General features: G+C 37.7%; 1 pseudogene; it reads right to left on the reverse strand.

Moving 5' to 3' along the window:
- Positions 1 to 4,335: 4,335 nt before the first annotated feature.
- Positions 4,336 to 16,967, reverse strand: part of LOC149171624 (callose synthase 11-like) — a 32,152-nt pseudogene continuing 19,520 nt past the window's right edge.

Here is a 16,967-nt window from a genome sequence, read left to right on the forward strand (position 1 = left end):
ACAAGGGTACATAAATTTACAACAGCTTTACATTCAGGACATGTAACTTCTAGGGAATTGAAATTGACTAGCTGGGCAAATTTAAACAAAGAAATATGTTTACAAGAAATTGAGCTAGACAAGTGATATTGACAGTGGATGGATCTTTATAAAATGTAGAACTTTTGAAGGCTCTTTCAATTCCTCTGTAATAAATAGTAGATCTTCTAGGGAAAGATAAAACAACAGAGGATTGGTTCTCTTGGATATCGGCAGAGGTTATTATTTTAAGTGCTGGAGGCTTGGGATTAGAAACTACCTAGTGTTCAGGGAATGTAAGATCTTCCCATCGAATTGTCTAATGTTATATTTTTTGATTCTTTGAATTTGTTAGAAAAACGACACTTGCTTTTGAATCCCGACTGGGTGTATGGCATATGGCTGGCCATAAGGTATTTGTGTGCCAGAAACATCCTCTGGATTGTATGGCTATGTTATGTCTTTTCTGGTGCATATCAAACCCTGAAGTTTGGATCTAATCTATTGTTTCGTCAACGACATAGACTGAAAAATTAGGATAACAGTCAAAGTATACTGGGCCATGCGACAGAGGGGAAACTATGCCTCCTATTAAGGAATTGGTATACTTATTATGAGTAAGATCTCAGACTGTGGCTAGCACAAAAGTATTTAACCCTTGATGAGTCAAAGGGTTGATCCCAATCCTTATGCATCCCAAGTGCAAATATTTTGTTTTTAACCTTTTAGCTTCGGCCTGTAAAGTTTTTGGATCTAGAAGAGGGATAGATTGAATATTGTCAGAATTCTCCTGAATCTAACTAATAGACTCCTTTATACTAATTCTAGTGGTGGCTTTTAAATGGAATATAGACAAATCATCATAAACTTCTGATGTAGAGATACTAGGTAATTGCCATCGAGCAGACGGTTGTGGCTCTTCATATTCAAGTTCTGCTTGATTTAAGACTCGACTAGAACTTGATGCAAACATATCCCTAAGGGGATTCTCTGTAGCGGATGACTCTCTATCTTCTAATTCATGGAAGGATACAGACTTCTTGAATGGATCCATTAATATGAGTGATGATTTAGAATACCAACCTCTTGAACCAGACGTTACTGGCTCTGATACCAATTTTTAGTAGGGGCTTTGGGCTTCCACAAAGCTTGCTACAGTGATGCGTGCTCCGCGCACTATGCTGTCGCGCTTTGCTTTCGTGGCCTTGTTGTGTCTCTTCGTTTGTCTTCATTGATCCATCTCTGGTGAACTTAGTGCGAACCTACTCGGATCTTTCACACTCTGTGACCTTACACACGGCTTCCTCGCCTTTTAACAATTTTGCGTCCCTTCGAACCTTTTGCAAACCCCTAATGAACTTCAAGTGAAGATTATGAGACAACTACTACACAACAGACGATTTATAAAAGTGCACAAGTATTCAAATGCAGAAAATGCCTTCTCATATTATTTCTCAGAAATGGATATAGATTACAGATTATAGAGTGTATTCTTTATCAAAGATAGACTATTGTTTCATTTATCAGACTTTTTCTTTTCACAGAGGAATAAGCATTACTGAAGGCTTCCTGGCAACAGATAGGCTCTGCCTCAGAATATACAGATTCGACTGGTATCTAGACTTGACTGACTTTAGACTACTAATAGATCTGGCCACTTTAGGTTCTTACTAGTGCTGAGCACACTGATACGTAGGCTTCTCATATCTCTAAGACTCTAAGACTCTAAGAATCTCCAAATGCAAATGCCTCAAGAATGAGCCTTACCCTCAATTTATAACAAATGAGAGGGGACAAAAATTCCTATAGAGCATCAAACAACTGGATGGAATCATTGCTTTCGGGTAACACTAAGGTGACATCCGCACAAAGATTCCAGTTCGGAAAAGTAAATCCTACGGGAAAATATGTTGTCTGTATTGTTTACATAGTGGATGCTTTTGTACAGCAAAGCCCACGAGAAAAGCTGGCCACAATTAAGTCCTTGTGACTGGACAACATTATTACAATAATGGATGCTTTTGTCGGTCAAGCCCATGAGAACCATCAGAATACAATGATTTCAGGGAATCTATGCTTTTTGTACAATAATTCGTCCCATGCTTTGGTAAAAATTCTCCGAACAATCATAGGTTTCCCCAAAATGATTTGATGCTTAACCTTGGTTAAAACTAACCATTCATAATGACGGGTCATATATTCTCTTAGAGTTTTATTGTCATCATGAAAAGGTGACCATTCTCCTGCTGTCATTTCTTTGACAGTTTTGTATGGGATGTGGAAGCAATCTAGGATGTTATGTTCGAAACATATGTCACAATGGAATCTATAGTGTGACTCATGATAGAGTGGATCCATTGCTGTCCCATTAACACCAAAATCAATGCACCAGTTTTGCAACCATTCACATTGTTGATTTCTTTGCATTATTCCCGTTGTACTAAATTTTAATTTAGTATAATGGGTTTCTTCCTTGTCATCTACAGTCAGAAAATCCCACCATAGCTTTTTATATGCTGCAAAATCATACACTATGTCTGGAAAGATTAGCTTAGGATCTCCTCCTGGCCATAATGCAGAAGTTTGAGTAGGCATAGGCCATGCCAGATTCCTGGTTCGGTTGATGCAGAAATATTTTTCATAAATTCCTCGGTGGATACCTCCATGACACCAAATTCCTGAAATATCATGAAAGTCTCTTTGAAGAGCATCTTTTGCATATAATGCATCCCTTTTGGCTTTTGTGTAGATCATGTCATGTATCCATTTACTCCCTTTTGGATACACCCTTCTTTCTGGTACAAGATGTTGAATGTCAGTATGTGCTTGCAGATTAGCATCTAACACCTTGGTATTTCTCAACTGCCATGTTGGCTTCCACTTGTCCCTGTATTCTTCCCAGTCCTGATTGTCTGGTATGGTGCGCAGGACTTCTTGTTTCTGATTTTGGTCCCATTCTATGACTATGACCATGATATGTTCTTGTGGTTGGATAAACTCCCTGCTGAGAAAATCTGGGAGATAGTTCTTTGTGCCCTTTATATGTTTGACTTGAAAGTCGAAGTTAGCAAAGAGTGCTTGCCATCTGGCAAATTTGGCCTCTCCTGGCTTCTTGATGACCTTAGTTAAGACTTTCTGCAAGGCTGAAGCATCAGTTTGAAGCAAGAACTGTTTGTTTATTAAATGAATATCAAATTTGCTGATACAATTCCACGCAGCTTTTACTTCTTTCTCAATTGTGGAATAATTTTGTTCAGCAGGATTCCAGGTGCCTAAAGCAAACTGGAGGATTTGCTCAGTGCCATCTTTTCTTTGTTTTAGGATACCTCCCCATCCTATATTACTGACATCTGTTTCAACAATATTGAATGCACTATCATCAGAGACATATAAAATGGGAAGAGACTTTACCTTGGCTTTGATGTTCTGAACAACCTTGGTGTGTTCTCCTGTCCACTGAGGTGGCTCCTTTCTGAGTCTTTGATTTAGCACACTTCTGTCTGTGGCACAATCTTTGTAAAAATTACTGACATAATTCAAACACCCCAAGAATCTCTGAAGCTGATTCTTGTCTGTAATAACATCTGGGAATTTGTCAGCGAACTCAAGCGCATGCTTCTGCAGAGAGATTTGGCCATTGAATATGGTATGGCCAAGAAATTTGATAGTAGTCTGAAAGACTTCTATCTTTTTCTTACTCAAAACTAGACCATTATGTTTTACCAGCTGTTTAAATGTATGAACATGCTTAAAATGGTCTTGGATGTTCTTGGAGAAGATTAGAACATCATCAATGTAAACTATAAGCCAATCAAAATATGGCTTAAAATTTTTATCCATTACCTTCTGGAATTTTGATGGAGCATTCTTTAAACCAAAAGGCATGACATTCCACTCATAGTGGCCTGCTGGAATACTGAAAGCAGTTTTGAACTTATCTTTTTCTGAAATGGCAACTTGCCAAAATCCTGCCTTCAAATCAAACTTTGAAAATATTTTAGCTCCAACTATCCTACTCATTAGGTCTCCTTTGTGAGGAATTGGATAGGTGTCATCTGCAAGAACATAATTTAAAGGTTTGAAATTTATTACCAGCCTTGGGATACCTCTGATTTGTTCTGCTCTTTTATTGACATAGCATCCATAACAGTTCCAAGGACTATCAGATTCTCTGATGAGCTTTTTGTCTAAGAGCTGTTTGATATCGTTTTCGCAGATATCTCTATATTCCTTGTTCATAGGAATAGCTCTACTTTTATAGGGCTTACCTGTATATCCTTCTTTGTATGGGAGCTCAATAGTATGCTGCTTTCAGTGCTAGAATGCATTTGGTTCTTCTGAGCAGCATTCATCTTCAATTTGTTTCTTCAATTCCCCAATTTTCCTCTTAACCTGAGGATCCTTCAGCTGTTCTTCTACCTTAAGTGTAGATTTCAGATCTTTCAGATATGTCAGTTTGGCTTCTGCTTTGTCCAAATCTTGGACAGTCTGGACCATTATAGAGACTCTAGTATTTGAGATATAAGGCAACTCAATCCTTTTTGTTATTTCTTTCGAAGTAGGAACAGAAATAAAATAACCAGTTTTGTTTTCTTTTAATCTGGTTGACCCATGTGGCTCAACAGCTACTTCATGTTGGGATTCTATGCTTCATGTTGGGTACATGCAACTTCCATTATTAGATTCTTCATTTCCTTATGACAAATATGTTGTGGAAACATTTAGCTTACGATTATATTTGTCGTTAATTCATTATGACGTTGCTCGAACATCCTTTTTTTCGTTAGATATTTCCTATAACAATGAGCTATGATAAAAGTCAAGATCCACATTTTTCAGCGATATTTTAAATGCCACCTTCAACAATCTTGTTCATAATCTGTTCCTCAGCACGTAATTTTCAAGAGGTTATAAATTAATTTTTTTTATAAGAAGAAAGATATATCTATATAAAAATTAGTGTTAGTAAATATGATTGATATCAGTGTATAGGCATGGATATAATTTAACTATATTTATTATACTAATATCGATGTTATAATATTATTATAATAATTTTAAATTTTAAATTATAATATAATTATTTATTTATTTATATATCAATTTTGTTTTATTAAAAATTTAAAATGTATACTTTCACGTCATATTTTTTTTTTATTTTTATAATTAATAAATATCTAATCTAGTTTATCCACCAACACAACTCTCAATGCTCTTATCTTAAATGTCAAGGTGAAATACCACCCAATAAATCTAAGACTATATGAATTTCATATTCTATATAATCCCATCTAATGGACATAAATTATTTTCTCTGAATAATTCGTGTTAAACATATTTATCAATTTATTTTCTCTAAATAATAGATGTTAAATGCATTTATCGAACATTGGGAAACATATTTATTAAACATCCAAAACATGTTTTAAATTCTCTATAGATCTTCCTGGCCCTAAAAATAAGTTGCAAACATTATGCTAATTTAAATAAATTAAACAAATATTATATCATAATTAAAATAAACAATTGTTTGGAAGGAGGTCCTTTTCTTCACGAACTAGAAATAACATTGAATGAGTACATCACCTTCAAATCAAGGATAAAAAATTGCATAGCACAAACAAAACAAGCAATCTAATTAGAAGCAAACCCTCTTCACGCATCTAGAGAAAAAACAAGCAGCCTAATTGGAAGAAGATCCCGTGACAAAACCAACAACCTAAATGGAAAAATATCCAATTAGAAGACAATTTTTCCATTCAGGTACCTGCAAATTTAGTCATTTAACTTTTCCATTATCTTATGGAAATGAAAACTCTAGTTAAGAGATTGATCAAATAAAATGCTGGTAAATCTAGATCTTTAGTTTTTATGTACATCACCATGGGATTGTGTTATACACAAAGCTTAAATTTATTAGGCATGTTGTTGTAGAGATGAGGAAATGCAATTCTATACTTTTTCTAAAGTGGAGAGCAGATAATAAGCATATTAATATCATTGAATTTATTCTAGTCTTCATCACGCTTCTCCATATCTCGGTACAAAGGCTCAAACTTTGGTCCTCTTGTTGTTAAAATAGACATGAGAATAAAAGTATGACTTGATTGCAACAATAATAATTATGACAAGAGAAAACAAAATAGATGACTAAAGATTGAAACAACATTTTTCTGGGCATGGACTTCATAATACCTAGTATGCACATTTTCTCATATCTAGTCTTGAACATATGTGAGGGCTTTTAGGTCCTTTCTCATACCTAGGTATTATGAAGTCTAGGTATGCACATGCCGATAGACTAGGTATGCACATTTTTCTTTGTCATGTATGTAGGTGATATGATCCCTATAAGAAATTTTGAGAAGCCCATGCATGATGCAAGAACAATCTAGCGAGTGAATTTGATATGAAGAACATAGTCTATATGCATTACTTTCAAGGTCTAGAGGCTTGTCAGGGTATAAGTGAGGTCTTCCTTGGACATGGGAAATGCACCATAAAATTTTTGAAGAGATTTCAGATGTTGGATTGCAAACCCTTGGTTACTGGTGTGGTTCCAAATCTGAAGTTTGGAGAAAAACCAAGAATTATTTTAGAAATTCTAGGATATGAAATATTTAAGTACATATGTTATTTATCTACCTTATGTTGTCTTATACCATCCATTCTAAAACCCATTCATAGGATTTTTTATCAGGTATACTTTTGAGGGCCCATTGCGGGCTCATTAGTTCTGACCATTTTACTATTCACAAACAACAAAACTAGATGTATGAAAATGTTCAAACACCAATACTAGATGCATTTTATACTATAAGCTTCCCTCTCTTTTCTCTCCTCTATTTCTATAGAAAACCTTCACATTTCATCATCTCCTTAGCTCATAATTGTAGGTTTTTACAATTCCTTGTCCCAAGAGCATGTTTCATTTTGAAAGACACAGATATTCCTTACAAAGCTACCAACAGATTTCCATTGTGTTGACGGTGTTGGACCATCCAACATGTCAAGGGATCTCCCCGCTAAGAAGTCCCAACTAGACCTCAGACCGTTTGGAGTAGGAGCCCCAGCAGTGGGTAGTAAAGTAATGCATTGATTGCGGTAGTGCACAGACGTAAGTAAAATAACTTTGGCTGGAAGCAAGTGTGCGGCCTTGCAACGAGTCAGGTGAGATGCATGGGGGTTCTAACACATGGAGGGGAGAAGGAAGTGTGTCCCTTAGAATCCTGTAATAGTACGTAGCCTAAAAGGAACACACGAGCGGAATGACATCACAAGTTGGAAAGCATAATAGTCCACAAACCAAATTGACAGGTTAAACCCAAAAAATGTTTGCAACAAGATTAATACAATTGCATAAAAAATAGTTCATAAACAAAGCGTAAGTTAAATAACCTACATTACTAAAGAAACCATAATAGTCCAAATACAATAACAACGTATGCCTGAAAATGTGTTGGATATGTTATACATTATTAAGTGAAAGTTTTATCCATACATACACCGTTGACAGCTACTAGCCCCAATAGTGGAACATTACAGCCAACACTTCCTACTCCTCCAAAGAGATGTGCTCGCTCTGCACTATGGAGAAGCCAAGGCTCGTCACAATACTCTCCAAGCCTTCTCTAAGCAATGCCTAGCCAAAAGCTTGGCTCCCAAAAGCCTATAATATGAGTGATAAGGTTCTATATATAAAAAAGGGTGGGGTGACCCTTCACATTCGCCTTTGACTCTTGGACTACCCACATGACTCTTCACCTTACATAGCGACTATTCACATTCCACTAGTGACACTTGGAATTTCACTTACAACATATTTACAATAATACTATTTCCACATAATATACCCATGTGGGAAAAAATAGGCTTGAGTCAGCCTAACAAGACAAACAACATCACTTGGGATTGTTTATATAATCTTCGGCAAAATCACATAACCAAACTTTTGTCGACACGTTTCGAACCAACCAGTGTGGTTCATCGTCAGGACAAGTTTAAGAACCAATCCGGCTTAGCTTGATTAAATAGAGTGTGCAGAGACTCCAAAGGCTATAATGCTAACGGCTAATTTTGACCTAATGAACCTAGTCAAACCACTAATTTAATTATTAATATTCTTAGAAATAGCTGATGTTCGGGAAAGACCAGCTTGGTAACATCCTCGTGATGCTCTTCGATGACGAATTGATACCAAGCTTGGAATTGTGTTATTGTGTCCCCGTACTTTTTGGTGATGTCTTTGTCGAGGTGAACTCTTGCCTCCATGGCTTCTGGGTATATGGTTCTGAAACCTCTGTCCAGATCATCCTCAAGCATGAGCACCACTATCTTGAGTGTGGCTAGACCACCTATGTACTTATGCATGTTCTTTGCACTGAGCTGCAAGTTATCACTTGTGGCTTCGCGCATCAACTGTTCTATGTACTTGTCGACCTCCAGCATGACTTAGTTATTCTTCATGGCTTGGGTGAGGGTTCCGAGGGAAGGGATCTTGGCATCCACGCTATGACATCTAAACTCATGGACAAACATGCATATGAATCCCCAATGCTAGTGATTAGCAAAGGAAGCTGCTCATAGTTCTGGATCAACATCTAAATCTGAGCTTTGTCTTGCTTAGCCTGTGGCTTAATCCTCTTATGCAAGTAAAGTGGGCCCCCCTTGTACCTCATTGTACATTCTTGTATATGAACAATAACAACATGGATTTCTTTAAGATTTGGGTTGTCAACGCGCACTGCTGCTGAGGACCGTATAAATGGGCAACTGCTTTGTGCATGGTAAAAAATCTGCTATACAACATCTACATGGTGGTATCCAAGGTTGATATCTCTAAGAGTATTTCTTTCTTCATTTATACCATAGCAGATCCCGCAAACTACTTTGTTCTTTTCCTTACCTCTTGCAAGTCCTTTGCCGTCCCATCATTCTCTACTATGGAAACTAGATGTCTTCTAACATCTGACACAATCACCCTTTCTTCTACATGTGTAGGTGATGTGTGATCATCCAGGAGCTTCTTTCTTCCTACCTATACAGTCCTTTGTCATGACTCATCAAATGAAAAATTATACACATCCATATCCATACCATCATCAAGGAGAACAAATTCTCCTTGCTCACTCGGGATTGGTTGTGATTTTGGAGGTGGCGGAGACTATGGTGCGACCTCGGATGCCCTCAGCATGAGATCAGTGTCTTGTTATTGTAGCTCCTGTTTCGTCTCCATGTTCATTGCCTCAACCATCTGTTTAACCTATTGAGTAAGTTTCTGAACCTGCACCTTCCCACCCTCTTCTTCATCTGCTAGTTGCTCTGCTTCCTCAACATGTATTTACTTAGTTTTCTTTGTCAGTGCACCTTGTCTTTCCTCCTATTCTTGTTTCTAGTTTTCTTCCCCTTCTCTCCTCCTGAGCTTTTGTTCTACTTTCAGCTTCTTCTCTGTCTCCTGTAATCTCTTCTCTGTATCTTCCAACCTTTGCTTCTCTCTTTTCCTCTATTCTAATCTCCTTTCACATTGTCGCCTATTTGCCTCTATATCAAAAGCTACTTTCTCAACAAATGGATCTTCTCTCAACTTGTAGCTTTGCTCAGCCTCTACACTCTCGGTAATCTTCCTCTTTCCTTTGTCTTGCACCTATTTGTTTCTCACTGTTGTTGTTGTTGTTTCTTTTTGTGGTGCTTCTCCTTGCAGTGCTGCTTTCCATTCTACCACTATGCTGATCGGTTCAATTAGATTAGAGGAGTTGTAGCAATACCTCCAAGGATCTTCCTCTAGCCAATGACATGCCCCGTGGATAGATGGGTAGTACACCTTCGCAAAGTGGTTCTTGCATATGTAGTGGGGATCATACGGATTGAAACTCTTGGTGCCAAACCCAAACTTCTTCAAGTCCTTGGCCTTGACATCTTTATCCTTCAAGGTACAAATCTCATACAATCTAATTGATAAAGGAAAAGTATGCCATGATGCTTTCTTCCTACTTTGAATTCCTATTGATAACCCTACGAAGATGTGGTATGCAACCTCTTGCATGACCAGCTTGTCCGTGGCAAAATTTGGTAGCTGATGTGGAGGCTTCTCTCTTCCAAACATCTTGATGAAGGTGCCACTAGGTGAGGCATACCAATATACAATGCTAAGCAATGCTTGCATCTCTTCTTGGGACATGTAAGGTGGATCCTATTTGAAGATCATAAGGTAAATCGGGGTGATGAAGTGGTCAGACAGTCTCGCCATGACTCCTTGATAGCTGCACTCAGATAGAAACTTGCAATAGAAATTCACAACATCATCTGATGTTGTCCATGTCCAACCCATACCAAGGAAATACTGTTGGGCACAAATTGCATCAAGCAGGTACGTGGACATATAGAATCTTGCTTGCTCATCCTTAGGTGGACTCCAGGCTTTAGAAAAATGCACTTTCAGTTGAATAGCCAACATGTCCGACCAGTTGAAAGGCCTTTCTTCATTTTCCAACTGATCCAACCTAACCACCCAACTCTGCAGGAAGGTCTTCGTGCCCTCTTGACCATATAAGTGACATGCGAAGATGACCAAGAGTTGATAGGCATTCCTGAGTGAATTCATCTTGTATACCTAGTTGGGTGTCATCTTGTATACATATGATGTTGGTTTTCAGACCTGAAGGTGGAAAGTTGTGTACCACTGCACCTGCTCAATGTGATCATCTCAGGATCGGTATATGAGACAATCCAGTGAATGATATCTGCATATGGGAAGGCGGGGTACCTGCATGTAACCCTGTACAAGCCTGACTTGTGAATGTTGACATAGACTTGTCGATCTTCCAGATCTTCCTTAAAAATACCTGTAAATATGTCCTTTATTTCTTACCATGTAATCTTCATGTCCTTCTCTACGAACAACTGTGTGTCTGCATAGATGGGCAAGTTCATCGACACTTGTTCAAGTGTTTCTCTCTATAGTGTCCTTTGATCGAGATCTCTTGGAAACAATGATGCTTGTATTGTTGAGAGACTGTTCGACAACTAATGTACTTGGAGACAGAGAAGACACTCACAAAGAGCAAATGTCAGCTTAAAACAAAAAGTGCTTCAAGGACCAATCATGAAAAAATTGGGTGACTGTTGGGCAAGATTGCACAGTTGTGACTGTAAAAGATGAGGGATTGTTAGTTGGATCTACGTATTGCACAGTCCCAACTACTAGTGAGAGGTATTGATGACTGGAACTGCATAGAGCGCAGTCTAGTGAAGCTTGTTGTGGAATAGAACTACGCAATGCATAGTTCAGTATGGCTTGATACTGCTGGGACTGCACATTGCACAGTCCCAGTGGGAAATACTAGGGAATGACTCCCAGAAATGCACAAAGCGCAGATGGAGCTAGTGAATGACAGCCTCTGTGCAATTCCTAGAGCCAAGGCAGAGCCTTGAGTTCTAGAAATGCATAGTGCATGCTGGAAAGAGCTAGATCTAAACCAAGGCAACCTAGCTCTGCCCAAAGGCAACTAGAAAATGAGTAGATCTAAATTCATGAGAGAAACATGGTGCATATATGAGTGAATGGTCATGCATGCAATCAAAACAAATGTAGGAATTAGTCAAACTGATGAAAAATGAATCTTGTGGGGAGAGTCACCACTATGAAAATCGTTAGCGCAAAAATTGAGTTATGCATATGATGCTCAAGAAAGACAATGGAAAACTTGAAACAACATCACTTCTACAAGTTAACAAAAAAATAAAAAAAAACAATAGTCATTCAATAAAACATGCAAAACAACACTCACACAAGCTAAGGAAACAAATGCGATAGAAAAAGCAGCAAAATACCTTAAAATCAAAACTTACTCGGAAAAGTTGCGTTGATCGTGCCAAATTTTCCTATATGTCTCAAGAATGCCAAAGATCCAAGATAAAATTTGAAAATGAGCTCTGGCAGTGTCCATTTAAATAGATTTGATTGATTTAGGATTTATAACGCGCATTCCAAAAATCTAGGAAAAACAACAAGTGGCGACAAGTTTCTAAAATTTACTCGAGTGTAACTCCTTGTGCTAAAAATAGATCCCTATTTTTAGGGACACTTTTTGCTTTTTTCTTTTTTAGAAATGGCTGCCATGCATGCATGGAGGAATTGTGCAGTTCTGGAGGGAACCAAGTAACCGGCTAGCACATGCATCAGACAACAACTGAGGGAATGATTCTACACAATTCTTGGGTTGAGTGGCTCTCGCTGCCTCTTATGCTCTGCGTGGTTTCTTAGCTAAAGACAAGTTGTCATCTGGTTCTATGCAGTTCTGGAGCGTAAGATCACTCTTGAGAGAAAGCCTCACTGCTGGGCTGTAGTGCACAATTCTTGAGAGCAAGGCTCACTGCTAGGCTGCACTACACAATTCCTGAGAGAAAGGTAGGATTTCCTCTAAGACTGCATAGTTTTCCAAGGTAGTGCAAGAAACTAACACAAACCAAGTCACGGGGGGTCAGCTTGTGGTTAGACAGCAAAGCATGTAAGAGAACACAAGTTGTAAAGAGAAATATAGACTCTAAATGAAAACATAAGCACGTGAGTAGTGCAAGACAGGCTGCTAAGATTTTGAGGAAGGAGGCACCAAAATAAAGCGAAGGAAAAATTTTGGAGGGTGGTTGTAGTTGCTACAACATTAGCGACACACTAGTAGAAATCCATCTCTTTGTATGGACCTTGTCTTGTGTAAAGTGAGTCTAACTCCTACGAAAGTATTGTTCTATTCTTAGATAGTCATGGCTTCCTCACTAGCTTGAATTAAAGATATAGTCCCTGCCATTCTCTTGATCGATCAACACACATACTAAGCCAAGTCAACTGATTTGTTTCGATTGAAAATGAGGGGTATATTGATGCAAAAGTAATATAGGCTCTCAGAGTTTTAGTTCCATCTCTGGTGTTTCTCCGTTGCCAGCAAACCTGGATAGTACCTCGATGGGTCACTTCAGGAACACAAGCATTGCTCCACTGCCAGTGAGCCTGAACAGTACCCTAACAGAGTTACTTGCTTCACCTCCCCACACAGGAATAATTTCTCTTATTTCACCTTTATTTATTTTTCACTTTCATTTTTTAGAGAACTGTGCATAGGCACTTATTTATTTCATGAGGCGGAAGAGGGATACTGACTTATTGAATGTAGTATACCTAGGGGGGATAATATGGGGTACAAAGGGAGGTACCCAAAAGAATAATGTAATAATGGGATGGGCCATAGTAATAAATAAGGTGGTTAACCCATATCATGTAAGGGACCACAAGTAGTTAACAATAATGTAATAAGCCCATGGTATTAGATAGATGGTATTGAGGGAACCATGGTAATGTATGTATGAGGCCTATATAGAGGCTAAAGACTCCCCGTTGAGAGGTGCCAAGGATTATTGTATGACCAACCATATGGCTTGTGAAGTGTTCTCCTTCCTTAAGGAGTGAATGTATGGTGTTGACCTACCTTAAGAGTTTGATCAATGTAGTATACCTAGGGGGGATAAAATGGGGTGCAAAGGGAGGTACCCAAGGGAATAATGTAATAATGGAGTGGGCCATAGTAATAAATAAGGTGGTTAACCCGTATCATGTAAGGGACCACAACTAGTTAGCAATAATGTAATAAGCCCATGTTATTAGATAGATGGTATTGAGGGAACCGTGGTAATGACCATGGTATTGTATGTATGAGGCCTATATAGAGGCTAGAGACTCCACATTGAGGGATGTCAAGGAATATTGTATAAACAGGCATATGGCTTGTGGAGTGCTCTCCTTCCTTAAGGAGTAAATGTATGGCGTTGCCCTACCTTAAGGGTTTTGATCAATAAAGAAGCATTTATATATAATCAAATCTTGTTATTTTTGGTGATTATTTGTAATTATTGGGTATATTGGTATTATTTTCATATATTTTTAGATTAGATCTGTAACAAGTGGTATCAGAGCTATAATAAGTGGTATCAGAGCTAATATGAAAATATATGAAAATAATACCAATATACCCAATAACTACAAATAATCACAAAAAATAACAAGATCTGAATATATATAAATGCTTCTTTATTGATCAAAACTCTTAAGGTAGGGCAACACCATACATACACTCCTTAAGGAAGGCGAGCACTTCACAAGCCATATGTCTGTTCATACAATATTCCTTGACATCCCTTAGTGTGGAGTCTCTAGCCTCTATATAGGCCTCATACATACAATACCATAGGTCATTACCATGGTTCCCTCAATACCATCTATTTAATACCATGGGCTTATTACATTATTGCTAACTACTTGTAGTCCCTTACATGATATGGGTTAACCACCTTATTTATTACTATGGCCCATTCCATTATTACATTATTCCCTTGGGTACCTCCCTTTATATCCCATATTATCCCCTCTAGGTATACTACATTCCACCCCCCTTAACATGTTTCATCCTCGAAACATGGGAAGAACACAAATAATAAGATCTACTCAAATAATAATAGTAGTCCACTGGTACCATGGACGTGCATCTAGCCATCTAAGAGAAAGGTGAACTCTCAATCTAGCTGGTGCCTCGCTCGCTTGAGATGGAAGTTGACCCTGGTGGCTCTTCTGTGTTGATGTGTAGTAGGTGGATCATCGCTTCTCTCTATCTATCATGTGGGGGTTGTTGTCCTTGTGGCTAATTGGTTGCCCTCTTGTTGGTTGTTTTCTTACAGGGTGATGTGGATAATGATATGTTGAAGTTTTAACCCATGGTGTCTTTTTCTTTGATTCACCCCTGACTGGAGCCTGACTGTTATCTGGTGCATGTTGTGGTGCCTATTGTGGTGTCTTATCTTCCAATATTACTTCAACCACTGAGCCCTCATTTGATGTATCAGCACCTGTAACCTTTTCTGCTTCAGCCTTTGTTTTTGTTTGATTATCGACCATCAAAGGCTCATCATCTGATGTGTAAGTGTCATTAGAGCTTTGTGCTTCTGCCTCCATAGAATCTGCTTGGGTCTTAATGGAAATATCCTATAATGTAATTTTCTTCTTTTTATACCAGAGCTTCAGGAATTTCTTCTACATATTGATATTGACAGTACCCACAGATTCCATCTAAGGATATCCCAAAACAACATCCATGTTATCCATATCTGAAGTATAAAAGTCACAATGAAACACATACTTATCCATAAAAAGCTTCAAATCTTTATAAACTTGAACCTCCTCATCATCAACCTATGTGTTTTCAATGTGTTTGGTTGGAACTCGCAATTTTTTTGCCAAATTAACATTGATAAAATTATGCTTGCAGCTAGGATTTATAAACACAATGATCTTCTCCTTCTGAATCAATCCATGAACCTGCAATAAGGAGATACTAGTAGAAAATAACCCTTTAGGTTTCTTGGTTTCCTTCTTTCTTGTACCAATAAAATCTTTGCTAGGTTTTGTGGTTTTCTCCTTTCTAGTATGAGACCATTTGTCCAAAAGTAGTTCTTCAATTTTGTCAGCACGACATAACTTTAGAATCTCACTGTTAAGTGATTTCCACCATATAGCAGCCTCATCTTTCAAATAATACCCTATTTTGTCCTTCCAACACCCTGGGAAGTCGAACTTAAGATGTGCTATAAATTCAATAGAAGACCCATTATTTTTTCCTGTAAAAAACTTATTGTTATAAGCCATGAAGAGGGTTTTTGAAAACAAATCGCTTACTTGGCGAAAATTTGAAATGGCCACAATTCAGTCAATATTACTCAGAATCCAAATTATGACCTATTTTCAGAAATGGAACAACCATTCTGCATCTTCCCATGTGATATAAATCTTGATCTAGGCACTAGAATTTCCAATTCGCGCTGCAACTGTCCCGCCGTAAAAAAAAATGTTTGAAAAAATAGCGGATTTTAAATCAGTGATATCTCCCTCATCCAGATTCTGATTCGAATGATTTTTTTTTTTGAAATTGGGTATTTTTTCACAAATAATCTAGATATGCAATTATATTCTATAGATTTTACACTAGAATGTACATATCTGCGCCACAAACTCACTGCCCCAAAAAATGTCTGCAACAACACTGATTTTTATTTAGTGAGATCTCCTTCATTCAGACTCCGATTCGACTGATTTTTTTCTTTCAAATTGAGTATTTTTTCATCAAAAACCTAGATCTACAATTATATTTTGCATATTTTTCCCCAAATCATACAGATCTGATCTGCAAATTCGCCGCCCCGAAAAGTGTCTACAGCACCACTAATTTTTAGATCAGCAATATCTCCCTCATCCATACTCTGATTCGGCCGATTTTTTTTTTTGAACTTGAGTATTTTTCACAAAGAATCCAGATCTTCAATTATATTTTGCATATTTTTGACCAAAATGTGCAAATCTGATCTTCAAACTCGCAGCCCCAGAAAGTTCCTGCAAAAAAATAATAAAAAAAAATTCTCCACCTTTGCCCAAGAAAGTGCTCTGATACCACTTGTTATAGATCTGATATGAAAATATATGATAGTGAATATACCCAAGAATAATCACCAAAAATAACAAGATCTGAATATAGATAGAAATGATTCTTTATTGATCAAACCCTTAAGGTAGGGCAACACCATACATTTGCTCCTTAAGGAAGGAGAGCACTCCACAAGCCATATGCCAGTTCACACAATATTCCTTGACATCCCTCAATGCGGAGTCTCTAGCCTCTATATAGGCCTCATGCATACAATACCATGGGTCATTACCATGGGATTATTACATTATTGCTAACTACTTGTGGTTCCTTACATGATACGGGTTAACCACTTTATTTATTACTATGGCCCATTCCATTATTACATTATTCCCTTGGGTACCTCCCTTTGTACCCCATATTATCCCCCCTAGGTATACTACACTATCAGAGATTTAGTTCCATCTTTGGCATTTCTCTACTGCCAACAAA

The sequence above is a fragment of the Pinus tabuliformis genome, chromosome 4_2, assembly GCF_031772625.1.
Source record: "Pinus tabuliformis cultivar Carrire ecotype Pingquan chromosome 4_2, CPIR1, whole genome shotgun sequence".
Taxonomy (NCBI): Eukaryota; Viridiplantae; Streptophyta; class Pinopsida; order Pinales; family Pinaceae; genus Pinus; species Pinus tabuliformis.